Genomic DNA, 13899 nt, shown 5'->3' with positions numbered 1-13899 from the left:
AATCATGGTAAAGACATGATATTCCTTTACACCTTCAAATTGCTGTCAACACTTTCAATAGCATATTTATGATAACTTCCATTTCCAACTCCAGAAATACTGCGAGGAAATAGGTGCCCAAACTTTATCCAAGTTGTACTCTTAGACAAGCACTTGGCTGTTACCTCATATGCTTCTTCATCAGTTTTATTGATAAAGGTCCAGAGAACTCATCTGACTTGTTTATTTAACGTCTTTTCAAAGTCATTCTATTTTAACGCTAAGATGTCATTCCACTGCTGCTAAGCTGCCACTTCAGCTTATTTTTGCTCATAAAAGACCAAAACCTAAGCCTTCCAATATGCAGAAAAGTTAATACTAGATGGCTACTATGGACTGAAGGGAGGGAAGCCCCTTCCATGGGTGTACACCAGGCACAAGCCTGTGGAAGATAGCATGGTTTCATCTCGCATCCTTTCGATGACTAAACCAAGGTTGGCAAAAGTTAAAGTCTCTTGACAGGTGCTTTCTCCAGCAGCTAAGGCAAGAGAAGGCGAGAGCGTGGCCAGCACACCTCTCACTCTGCATCAGGTTTGCCAGGAGTCACAGCCACACGGGAGCCGCAAGAGGAGCAAAAGCCTGCAGAACGTTTGAGTCACAGGGACGCTTGCTTTCTTTCTTTAAGTTTAAGAAAAAAACCCAAACCCTTAAATGATTTACATATGAATTGCTTCTAATGAGGACACACAAGCTCAGTTTTCCAGCAGACTTTCAACAAGGCCAAAATTAAGGATACAATTACATGGCAGAACACTAGACTGAGATCTTCTCGGTTTTTATGTCAACAGTGAAGTCAGCCGCTGCTGGTGGGTGGGAAGCAGCTCTCTTTAGGGATGTTGAGCTGGTTGATTTTCTGATTACTTCAGAGATTTTTAAAAATAGCAAATTATAATAACAGGCCTATAGACTCTGTAGCAGCTTTCTGATTAATGTGAACCTCAAGATATATGCTAAGTTCTTGACCATAAGGTATGCTGTTCAGACATTTTCTAGATGCTATTTTAACCTGTGTCTTCTGAGTCACATTAGTCAAAAGAATTGGCCTGTAATTTAATTATTGCAAATGGTGCATCAGTGACTTATTTCCTAGGAAAGAGAGTTAAGAAAACCCAACACTGCAATTAATGCTGAAATGGAACCTTTTTGCTTTGGCCTTACGAAAATTTTTCCATATGACAGGAGCCAAGTGAGACTGAAAGAGTTTAGAAAATTCTATTAGAAAGTCATCTTCACCCAGAGCTTTCCCAGAGACCAGAGGTTTTATGACTCCTTTTTATTTCTTCCTCTGCCATGGGACTACCTAACTGTTCCCTAATTTCCTGCAGAATTATAGGTATTTCCAATTTACTTAAGAGGCCTTGAGTCTGTTCAGCTGTGCAAATGACTCAGATTAGTTACAGGATTTTAGAACTCAGGAGAGACGTCCTTAAGGTCCACAGGGTTTATAGCTTGTACGACAGATGACCATGCACAGGAATCGCATAACACCCTGTGCTTTCCTTCCTGAACTCTACTGCTAGCAGTTCCCAGACATTTCCCCGTGGCTCTTAGCTTCTGTTTTTCCACCACTTTGTAAGCAAAGGATTCTCCACTTTTGCTTCCCATAGAAATGTAAGTACAATGCAGTTGTGCACCCAAGTCCCATTAAGCAAGAGACCCTCGCTATTCTGCTTCTTCATAACCACACGGCTTGATAGTTTAGAACAGTAACATTTAGGACCTGAGCAGGTTAATCAACAAAATCATCAGCATAAAGGATTCTCATAAAGGGAGTGATTTGGAGACTCTCCCAAACCAAGGCAAGGAACCTGGAAAGGTTTTTAAGCCCTGTTATGTCTGAAAGCATCATGAGATGAAGAGCATGTAAGTTCTGTGGTCCACCCCTCCAACATTCCTTCTATACCATCATCTTTCAACTCCACTGTGTATCTTGTGGGTACTTTGGGCCATCCACACTCTACAGATGGAGAGCAGGTCTTGCTGCACATGTTAGCATGCTGAAATATAGTCTGCCTATACCCGACTCATCCAGACCACCTTGGACACATATTAAGGTGGCAAGCATGCTTGGACTTTTCCCTTCAGAGATCTCCAGAACGTAGCCCGTGGCCATGCAGCATAGGTGCCATAAGCTGTTTAAGTGGCACACAAAGTTTGAATTTGTGAATGAACTTCAGAGCCCTCTTGCAGACGGTTGAGGTATACTGTGTGTGAGAACCCTACCACTTAGCAACTTGGCTGAACTAGGCTACCATTGCCTTAACACTTTCCAAGTAGCACCCTCCAGGGATAGCGTTTCATGCAATCTATGAAATACCCAAGCGATATTTCAATTATTTGGCCTATAGAGTGTGCTTATCTTCTTCCTGACAAAATAAAAAGATCACAAATACAGAGGAATAGGAAAAAAATGGCACGGAAAAGAAAAATTCAAATAAACACGAAAGATATGGCAAGTCAAAGTGCCACAAATGCAAAATGCTAATATGCAACATCATTACAGCCTTGATCCTGGGAAATGTGGAGGGCATGCATGGGAGCCTGTTTTGCTTACAAGGAAAGAAAAGAGTACTATTACCAACACATTTATCTTCTAACTTCCTTTTGCTAAAAACATGTTTGTTTTTAAATTAATTACTTCAGGAAAAGGCAAGAGAAATGGCTGCGGTGGAGCTGGAGGAAAAATAAATACTGTGAGTTTGAAGTAATTAAAAAAAATGATCCAGGCACACACGGAACATGGTGGAGACCAGGTTTCTGCTCTTCAGCTATTTCTGGAGGCTGAAGAACAGACTGAACTGGTTCTACCCTCCACAGCAGGTCACACCAGAAGATCTGTACCCTTTGTTGTTCAAGGTAGAGAGCAAGACACAAGGAGATGTAACCATAATGAGCCACACAGTCTACATACTCCAGGTTTTTGACTTGATCTTTGCAGTAGTTGATCTTCAACATGTGCTGTCTTTGGGGAGACTCAAAGTCTGGCACGACAAAGCTTGGGATTGGACTGGATGCAATCTTTCTGCTGCGGGAGAGTTAGCTGTTAAAAACTATTTCTAGTATACTCTGCTCTCCACCACTTCTAGCCACTTTCTAGAAACCAGTGAGCTGATGCTTGTGTTGGCAGGTGGCTTCACTACTCCAGGTAGACTCATAGTGGGAAACCCCACCAGCTATAAAAATAACTTCTCTCTGTCCACCCTCCCCTTCTCTCTTCCCCTACAAGTTCTGCTAGCTTAACATATCTATATCCCACCGGAGTCAGACTGTATTTATTTGGCGGCACACCCCTGCTCCTTACAGCGAGCGTACAGCAAAGTGCTAGGCTTTGGTGATCACACCGTGCTTGATCTGCCCAGCATACATGAGCTCAGAGCCTCAAAGGTCCTCTCCACTGCAGGATGTGTATGTTAATACATCACACACGTGCTTAGTTTTAAGAGCAATTCAAACTTGTGCTTGACTGATAGAGCAGATATACCTTTTGTTTCCAGGGTATGTATTCTCAGTGTGTCCTAACTTGCCACAGTTTTCAGATCCTGTGGCTGTTCCTGTGTTGCAGCACAATAAGCGAAGGCAGATGATCCAGTTCGCAGTGTCTTCGCCTGAAGAGATATAAATCACATCGTAGGTATTATTTCTTCACAGGTTGTGTCATTTGCTGAACAATTAAGCATGTGCTACTGAAGGATTAATAAGTGAGCCAAGGCTACGGAACATAATGCAACTTCACAGTAAGAGATGACAATGCAATTCTTTAATACTGTAATATTAATTTCATGTAAAACCAGCTGACGTAAAATCAATTCCATGCTAAATTGTGTTTTCCCCTTCAGTCCTTTTAAACTTAAAAAAAAAAGTGGGAAAGATACCAACAGCCCATACATAATCTCTAAATAATGTGTTACAGACTGATGGTAAGTGGCACTCTCACAAACCCATATTTATATTAAAAAACCTCATATGTGTACATCATATAGACTATCAATTATAACAGCTGAAAGTAAAATAAATGTGATGAATGTACATCTACTTTACTATCCATTACTTCTCATCTTTGTGAGAAAATGCTATTTTTATTCCAAGCTATATATTTTATAAAGTTAACACAAACAAACTATATGTTTTAGCCATATCAAAATCTAAATATCTACATCCAAGACATGTACAATTACACAGAAGTGTATTATAAACTATACAAAAATGAGTAATAAAGCATTAGTTTTTAATAGAACTCCACAAAGCAAAGACCTATCACAGACACTTTGGCAGGTAAATGAATAGATTTGTCTTTGCAAAATCGCACTTCTTTCAATAAACATGACTCTGGGGGGTGATTTTGGACAGTATCTTCATAATATACGACAGCTCAACGTTAAGACCGCTGGGACCCAGAGTGGGTCAAAAAGCAGACAGCCAGTTCAAAGGTTTTCACTTTTGGCTATCTCTTTGAAAGCCTCTTGAAGGGCAATGGGTGCTAGCCTCATCCCAGCTCCCAGGGCGGTATCACAAAAAGCCCGTCTCTGCAGCGAGCTCCAGAGGACCGAACAAACCACCCTCCCCTCCCAGCAGAGCGCATTGATCCCCTGCTCTGTGGGCAACGCTCGGCTGCTGCTGGCACAGCAATTACACTCCAGGAAAATCCACTTCCAAATAATTTAGTCTTTATGTACTCAGAAAAAAAATTCAAAAAGCTAAAAGGTGAAGGCTAATGAGATACTGGCATGGGAATTATTTTACAGTAATAAAATCTTCACATGTTTCTAAGGGCACAACTTCACCCACAGGTCCACAGAGAGTCCTTCAGAGCAAGATTTCCCAAGGACCTTGCATCCATACACATAACTTTGTAGTGGGAAAGCTGCTGCTACGTCAGCCTGTCCCATCACGCTAAGAAGGCAGGGTACAAGTTAATTGAAAGGACTAGGCATACATGGGCAACTGGGGAAAGCGAGCAAGAAAACAACCAAGTGCCCTTTCTTTCTACGTTAACTTTACACGCAAAGGTTTTTACAACCTTTTTTTTGAACCTAAAGTCAAAACTACTCCATATTCTAGCTCGATGGTCCCACTATTTATCTAGTTCACAAAGTTTCTTCTCACATATAGGCAATGTTTCTCATTTGGCTGCTTTTTAAATTTGTATATTCATATACAAATAAGCTAAATTAGGCTATGCCTTACTGTGTAACTGGCAAAATGCACTGGGGAATAAGAGCGCTTGCCAAGTTGTACCAGGAGCACGGATCAGGCTCCTGGTAACATGGAGACTTTTGCTATTCATTGTGATAACACCTAGGAAAGGAGTGATGCAATATAAAGCTCGAGGCTTCACATCTTGCCTCTGCCACTGACCTGCGCAGACAGGGCAAAAGCTGCTCAGAGTCTCTGCTCCTCTAAATTACAGCACACTCAGTAATACATCAGCTGGGAGGTTTGAGGCTAAACTCTTGTAAACCAATTTTGATTCCTTCCATCACGTCTCTCATTAAGTGTAAAGTGCCTCCAGGGAAAGGCAGCTGATTAAACAGATTCCTCAGTGACATAATGAATTTACAAAACCCCTCCAGTTTCGCTGGGGATGTTTGGGGAAAAATATCTTCAGCCACCGAGGGCAAAGTCCACCGAGAGGGAGAATCGCTCCATTTCCTCCGCCTCGGGGCCCGACAAACTTTCCCCACCCGCCCCAGGGGGCTGAGAGGAGATCCCTGCTGAGCACTGGGAGGGAGAGAAGGGGCAGGGATGCAGCCATCCATCCACCCATCCATCCACCCGGGGCACCAGCACAGCAGCCCACTGCGCCCACACAGAAGCCTGCAGGTCACAGCCTCCTGGCTTTCCTTAGCCCAGCCCAGCCACCTTCCCCAGGCAGCTCTTGCACTACAGCCCCAAGGCAAAGCTCTCCGCGGCAAGCTCTGCACACAGAGAGGCATCCCCGCTCAGTGCGGGAAAGTAGCACGAGGCTTTTTCCAGCATTCAGATCCTGTTTTTAATGTGACTCAGCTCTGCAGAGTCCATAAGGATGACACAGGTTGTGCTTTATTAGCAGTTAGGTTAATGTTTGGAAATAAAAAGACTGATGGTTTTATCTGTTTAATCATTTGGTGCTGCCAAGAGCGACCATAAGCACAGCCCAATGGTGCATGAAGAGAGTGCAGCCTGACATTCGTTTCCCACCACTAAAATCCAAACATTAGCATACAAGTTGCATAGCAGGCTGGCAGGGGCAGGCAGCCAGGATCGCAGCTATTGGAGTGACTCAACGATCATAATTTTTCTTCGCAGAGATTTTCAACCTCCCTGCAATGGAAGGAAATAGGAATGGATGAGGTGGGCTAATTTCAAAGTTTGGCAGTTCATTTGTGTTTGCCCAGCTTTCCTATGCCCTCAGCTGAACTAGGCTACAGAGCTGAGGACTAAAAGACTCCTCTAGTTTTTCCCCAATATTATTTCATTTGTGTGTGCCGTGCCCCCCCCCCTTTTTTTTCTCCAATCTCTTCTTAGGTACGTTCTTTAGAAAATAGTAGCTGCAATGCAGATTCACCACATGTAACCAGATGATGCTACTGACCTGCCATATGCAGCCAGCAGCAGATAGAGCAATTTATCACTGAAAAGCAATCGGATGGCTAGATCACGCAGTCAGCTGGCACCAAGGCAACACTGGATGTGGCAGATGCCATCAGTGCAAAGAGCAGAATAAGAGACAACAGCAGCCAAGAGACACAAGGATGTCTTAACAGACGACAGCTACCTCAGCTAGTGTTTATCACCATTTACCACTAAGTAAGTGCAGCTGTTAAACTTATTGATCCTTTGAAACTTATGTAGAGCAGAGTTGGGCCATTTTTGGCTGAGTTACACAGAAAACCTCTCCTTCTACACACAAAGTCAAGGGGGAGAGAAGCCACTGAAACAATCATGGTGGAGCTGAACTCCAAGCAAAGCTTCCTTAGATGTGCAAACACACACCTTACCCCCTTCTGGGAAGGCGCATAGCTGTATACATAATGGTCCAGCTGGCCCAACAATTCCAACAAGTAAATATTGTGCCGTTGTAAGAGCACTGCAGAGCTTATAACCAGCCACATAAAGCACGTTTTTTAAAAGCTTCTTAGCAGCCGTGCAGATGGGCTGTCATATAGGGGACTGGCTAACCACGTTAAACAAGACAGAGCTTCTGCAGGTCTGGCAGACCTGAAACACAAGGACTCTGAGACCCCTAAAGCTTCTGCAGTTGTCCTGCATCTAATTTCTTTCTCCTTTTTTTATTCTCTTTGTATCTACTCTTTCCAGTGAAAAGGGCAGTAGCAGCAGCCCATGTTCTTGACCACCTTCTCGCCTGCCTGTGATGTTTCTAAGAGAACATGCTGTCAGGAGCTGCGCGTGGCTTTAACATCAGCTCAACACTTTAAATCCTTTTTCCTCTGCCAGAGCTATGCTGTTTGCTAGCACAAAAATAAGCAGAGTCTGAGCTCTGCCCACTCTCCCTGCCTTTCCTCATATACTTACCAGAAAAATAGCTGGAGCACAACTCCCACACATTGCACAAGATCCAGACTCAAGCAGCCCTAAAACAGGCTTTTTCCTGTCCCAAGTCTATGCTAGAACTAGTCAAATTTAACACTTGCAAGATTATAACATCTTTAGAGTGGGGGAGGGGGAAGTCCAAACAAACCTGAACACACCCAAAATGTGCTGCCACTTCCATGACTAACAGAATCCCACAATACTAAGCAAAAATAAAATTAAAAAAGCCTTACCATCACCTCTTCAACCCCAGCCTCGAGGCCACCTCTGCTCCACAACTACATAGTTTCCCTCCAGCTTCACGTTTTCAGCCTTGCCACCCTAATGAGAAAACTTTGCCAGCTGGATCCAGCTCCCAAAGCAATCTCTGTAATAAGGACAGGCACCTGGGGACCTACCTGCCTGGCTCAGGAGGAGAATTTGGTTTGTTTTTCCAATCCCCCATACTGCAGAGTCCTTTGAGGCCATGATAAGGGAATGCCAGACCACCTGGCAGCAAGAGCAGATGAAGAGGGAGGGGACTGATGAAGAGCTGAGATGTGGGTGGTAGCCAGGGTGGGAGGAAAGGGTTAATCAGAGCCCTTGGATACAAGTGCCCAGCTTTGATCCCACACCTGAGAAGAGGGTGTAGGGTGCTGGTGCATGTCTGGCAAAACTACCTTTTTGTTTTATGGCTTTGTTTCTTTATTATGCCTTTTTTTCCCCTGTTTTGTTTGCTGTATTTCAGTCACAGCTAGTTGGGAAGGGGAGGCTTCACTTTCTCATGAAGTCACTGTTCAGTCAAAGCCCCACTTCAAAAATACATTTTCTAAATATGCACTATTCACTCTTGTCCTCAGTAATTTGATTGGCAGAAATAAGAGCTGCAAAAGCAGATCTTGTCAGTCATTCTTAAGCCTTCCTTAATATAGAAACAATCACCTGCCATTTAAACCATATTTTTAAAGGGGCACAGTGTGCTTAATAAGATGCATGCACCTGGAGTCTCAACCTTTTTTCATTTTCTGGTAAAAACTTATTTGTGGGGATTGCAGATGTGCATGGGTGAGATAACAGATCCTTCCAGGTGGCCCCTGAAAACCCATCCAGGCCTATTTTCCATCATTTTCTGTAAATGCACCGCATATATGGGTACATCTGCATGTACTTTCCATCCTGCAGATACCCACTGGCACAGCTCCGAACATCTGTCTCATGAAATCCAAAGGACGAGCGTATGCTCCTGTGCAGGGCAGGCACTGCACCGTACAGCACCTTGTGGCTGCGGGAAGTGGAAGGCACAGGCATTTGCTCTGTAACGGGTCACGTTGGCTCTATGGCACAAGGTGGGCCCAATATGGAGGAGATTTTGCTATTTGCTATTTTTAGGCTAAGCTTTTTTTCTTTAGGAAGCACAGCAGAGGATTAGGGTCTGTTCTCACATGGTCATCACTTGCATGCTGGGGACACAGACCATACGTCACGCTGCGCCCACTCATTTCAGACCTGCCCTTCAGAAGCGGTGAGTACCTGTGGTGCCGGCTGTACTCTGAGAGACGCGGAGACACGCAGCAACTTTAAAAGAAGACCAAGGAAGCCTGATGCTGGGGTCCCAGATTATGTTTGGAGAATGGTTCCACAACAAGCAAAACATTTATTTTTCATTAAAAGACCTCCTAAGAATTAAACTGGAATTATTCTATGGTAAATTTAGCTACAGCGTTTCTGGGACAGGGAGTCCAGAGAACAATCATCCATCTTATCACCAGAACGTCTCAATTCTGACCTGAAACACAAATTTGGTGCCAGGTGTAGTACCATGTTTGTGGTCTGTTGCAAATGCCAGCCAGCGAGGGAATGTGTTGGTTTATGGCACACAAGTAAAAAGCACAGAGCTAAGTTCAGCTGCGTTTGCCTTTGCTGGGAAAGGAAATAATTATTCTATTTGTTTTGCTTCCAAGATGGGAATAGCAAATGTCTTTCTCACCTCATTGAGAGGAAAAAATCACACCCAATATGGTTAAGGTGCACCCCTTTTTACTGAGCAGCCTGACAACCTTGCAATTTGAACACAGTTGTTTTTTTTTTTTGGCTGCTACCTTCTGGTTTGTTTTTTTTTTCCCTTTAATATGGTTTGTCCTTGAGAGATGCCTTGTGCATGAACATCTTGGGTTGTTTCCTACAAAATGGCAGAGCTCATAAATGAAAGGAATGGGTAGAGCAGAAGTGAAGCTCATTTCAAACATGCTTTTAGAGGAGCTGATTTAACTGCAATCTGGAGGCAAATACTCGGCCATAGAGAAAGAAAAATCTTAAAATGAGCCATGCCAGTCTGTCACCAGGAACGGGCAGGCTGGTCCTTCCTAGGAGTGTGTGGTGATTCTTCTCTTGGAGGATGTGAGCTGCGATACTGCCGAGGCTGCTGCTTTCATTTGTTTGCTTTTGCACCTACCATGCTGCAGCTGAGATCACCTTTTCCAGAGCTCAGATACACCTTCCGGAAAGCCAGTGGCCAGATAAGCATTTTGATGTTCGTGTCCTGTGACCAAGGGCAGGGCTTTGGGAGAAAAATGGGAGCACAGCAGATGTTTGGACTGGGAATGCCTCCAGCACTGCTGCTTTTTGACCCACTGCATGACCCTTTTGGGGACACTCCTTCATTTTTCAGCCACTGGGTGCTATGACACATATTTCTTGATGTGCTGCGTGGCTTCCTCCGAAGGAAGGCCCTGTGAAAGGGGAGCCCTTTGGCACAACTCGTGCACGAGTTCCTCTCCTCCCCTCAGCTCCGGTGACAGCAACCTGTGTCCCCGCGTTACTTCTTGGCCTCGGTCCCCTCGCAGTAAGGCGATGCACAAAGTGAACGTTAGAAGGTGTTTTCTGGGCCAAGGATTTTCCCCTGGCAGGTTTCAGAAAGGCCCGTCTGCTTCTCTCGGGGCTGGCGTTACCTCCGGCCAGCCTCCGCAGCTGAGCGCCGTCCCCGGCGTGAGCTGGCAGTCGCTGCCCCGGCTGCATTTCCTTCTGGCTGCGGTACTTTGATCAATCAAAGCAAATCAAGGGCAGGTCAAAGCCAGGCACCACGTGGATTTGCTCATCCGGCTCACGTCTCACCCCTGACCACACACTGGACAGATTCCTCCTCAGCCTGCGTTGCTTTCTTAGCAGTTTTTGCTCTGACCACGGTGATGCTGGTGACAGGGGAGGAAACCCAGCTCTGCAAGTAGAGACGCACAGAAAAGAGCTGCATTACACTCTAAGTCCCAAACATCTGAACAAGGGCTCCACGGCACAAAGACGGGTCGTTGCTCCCCAGGGGCGGTGGGACCACAGTTGAGGTGCAGCCCCGTTTCCTCCCCTCGGCCGGAGGCGGCAGCGGGTCCGACGGCGGCAGCGGGTCCGACGTACCACCCGAGCTGCCGTACCGGGCACGTGGTGGGTGAGTTAAGGACATACTTTCAGCCTTAATTCTGAGTTTCCTAGGTTTTGTCAGTTTAAGCCAGATTCCTAATGTTATTTTAATGCAGTTGTTTTGTGTGTGAATAATATGCTTTCTATGCCAAACCACAAGCCCTGGAACTAATATCTCATAAAAATGCCTAGAGTCCAAAGCTAATAGCTGTTATTCAGCTGATCGAGTGATGCCTAAAAAGTTACAGATTAACGCTATTCCCCAGGGGAAGGTAAAATTAAACTCGACTTCTGATGGGGCTGGGTGCTGTTTCACGTAGTGTCTGAGCCCGGGCTGGGGGACGCAGCTCGCTGCAGACCCTGGGTGCCCCATGGCAGGGCTCGGCACTGTGAATGCACGCAGCGAGTGCCGTCCTGGCTCTACCTGGAGTCCTGGTGGGCAAAGGCTGGGGGCATGTGAAGGATTTTCATCAGTTTTCCCTTAGAAAAGCCCCCGCCCTTCCAGCAACACCCCACCCAGCGATGGGTCACTACAGCTCATCCTCGCCCAGCCCTGCTGCTGTGGGCAGTGGTTCAGGGGACGCCGAAAAGGCGGGGGGAGATGCTCGCTCGCTCCCCAGGCCGGCGGTGTCTGGACGAGTGGGGCTGCAGTGAGGTCAGGTCCCGGGATGCGGCCAGCCTGGCACGGTGGGCAGGAGCTGGCGCTGGAGCCAGCGAGGGGGCAGGTGCCTCTTGCCCTCCCAGGGCCAGCGCCGGAGGGTTTGGATGGGGCATCAGTGACCTGCAGGGAGCGGAGGGGGATGCGGAGGGGACAGGCAATGGGGGAGAAGCTGTCCCTTCACGCTCCTCCCGGGCGGGGAAATCGAGCCACAGGATGTCAGTGCAGCCTGTGCGAACGCCACGCTTGCCGAGAGAAATTACCGTCTCCTCTCAAGAGTACACAGGAAGATCTCTTTCCCAGAACATCTTCTTATTTAGGAAACTCGCATCACGGCAGCAAAGCAGACTGCTTACTTGGGAACAAGAAAATGAGATGTGGCCCCAAGTCAGTGCTTGCGCGTAGGCACCACGGCAGAAAGTTTGAGGACGCACCAGAGGCAGCTGCTGGCTCGCAGTAACAAACACAGAGCCGGATGGGCTGGAGGCCCGGACAGCTGGTGTTTGCTGCCTGCGTCCTCCGATACTGGCTGCGGAGTTGTAAGGTATCAATTATTTTCCTGTTACAACATAAAGGGATTAGCTAGATTAGCTTCTGCAGAGGTGAGAAAGAAATGTGTCATGTAGACTGTTTATTTTGCTCTAATTGGATTCACACCCTCTTTCTGAATAAATCTCATTTTACTCCAGCTTTTGTGGTTTTTCATGGCTGTGAATGCCGAGGAGCTCTTCCAGGGACGGGCAAGTGATTCTCAGCTTCGTTGGGGAAAGCAAAGGGGCAGTGCTGCGGTCACTTGAGGCAGGCAGCCTGCAAACAGCGTGGTCGAGGAAGCTCTCATGGTCACGTCCTAGATGGTGCTTCACGGTCACAGACAGCTTTTGGCAGCACGAGGTAAAAGCCGCTCTTTGAGCAGAGAAATCTAAGCTTTTCACTCCTTCCGGACACGACATCCACACCTGCTCTGGGTAAGCTGCAGCGCAAAATCGCAACCCGGAGGCATGGCAATGCTGCCCATCAGAAAGCAGCGTATGCTGGTCCCCCTTCAGCAGCGTGAGCTGTGCTGTACACTAAAATTGTCCATGAATTTTCTGCTGGAGTTCATCATCTTTTCTAGCTGGTGTGGAACACTGTAGGAAAATTATCTTCGTCTGCTGTTTTTCTTGGCCCGCTCCCTCAGAAACATGGAAAGTACCTGCAGCAGGGGTGGCTTCTCAAGTTTGTCCTTGAAATCTCTGGAAACAAAATGAGCTCAGATGGAAAAGAAAGAAAAAGCGTAGTTTAAGAATCCTAGGTCTAGGTGGTTGCAAACTTCTAAGCGTCCTCTCTGTGTTAATCCCACTAAACAAGGAAATACTTTTCACTCCTCTGTCCTTTGCACTGTGGAAACTTTTGACGTCTGTACTGGCCACTGTGGTTTGAAGCTCTGCCTCTGAGTCAGATGGGTATCAAAAACCTCAGACCAGCTGGACTGAGCAATGCTGTCTTGATGAGCGCAGTAGAAACCAGACACAAAATAAATAATTAAGTCAATGAGATTTTTTGGGGGGGTCTAAATTATGCCTGCATATGCATTACAGAGTTAAGCCTTAAATTTGAAATTGTTCCATTTATTTCCTGTTCCTACAGAGAACAAACGAATGCTACATCAGGAAGGCACATTTCTCTGGAGAGCACCTGCTCCTGCAGTTTCTGAAGATGTCCTGTATTTGCAGATGCCTCTTCATCTATACCAACCTGTGACTTGTCTGAGAGAGTTTGGTAGGTCTTACTGGAATTCGTGCACACATATTAAACTTGACATAAAATTTCTCTTTTATTGCTGTTTTGGTCATGTTTCTCCCCATGACAGACCGTTGTATTTTCTGTTGGCATTGTTACTCTATATCTGGACACTGAAGCATCAAATAAATCCATATGCTGGGTGCATTCTCTGTTTGAGGTGGGTATTGGAGTGATTTGGTATAGAGATTGCCATAATTTTCAATGATACCTTTTGCCTTGCTCATTTGCTCTTGCAGAACTCATTTGTTTTAGTAGTTTTAGGGCCCATGGGAGGTGCTAAATAATCATTTCAAACTATAAAAAAAGTTACTGGCCAACTGTGAAGTGGTAAAATTAAGTAACTTACCCAGCATCACACATGTAAGCAGAGCATGCAATTCTGCAGAGCAACCTTCAGATTCCCCCTCTTTCTCTTCCTATGCTGTCCTGCCTCATTTACGGCACATCAGACGAGGCTTTTACATCCTCCTTCCCTCTACAGCTCCCTAGACCAGTATCCATCC

Source organism: Ciconia boyciana, chromosome 3 (assembly GCF_034638445.1).
Source record: "Ciconia boyciana chromosome 3, ASM3463844v1, whole genome shotgun sequence".
Lineage (NCBI taxonomy): Eukaryota > Metazoa > Chordata > Aves > Ciconiiformes > Ciconiidae > Ciconia > Ciconia boyciana.
This window is presented reverse-complemented; position numbering follows the sequence as displayed.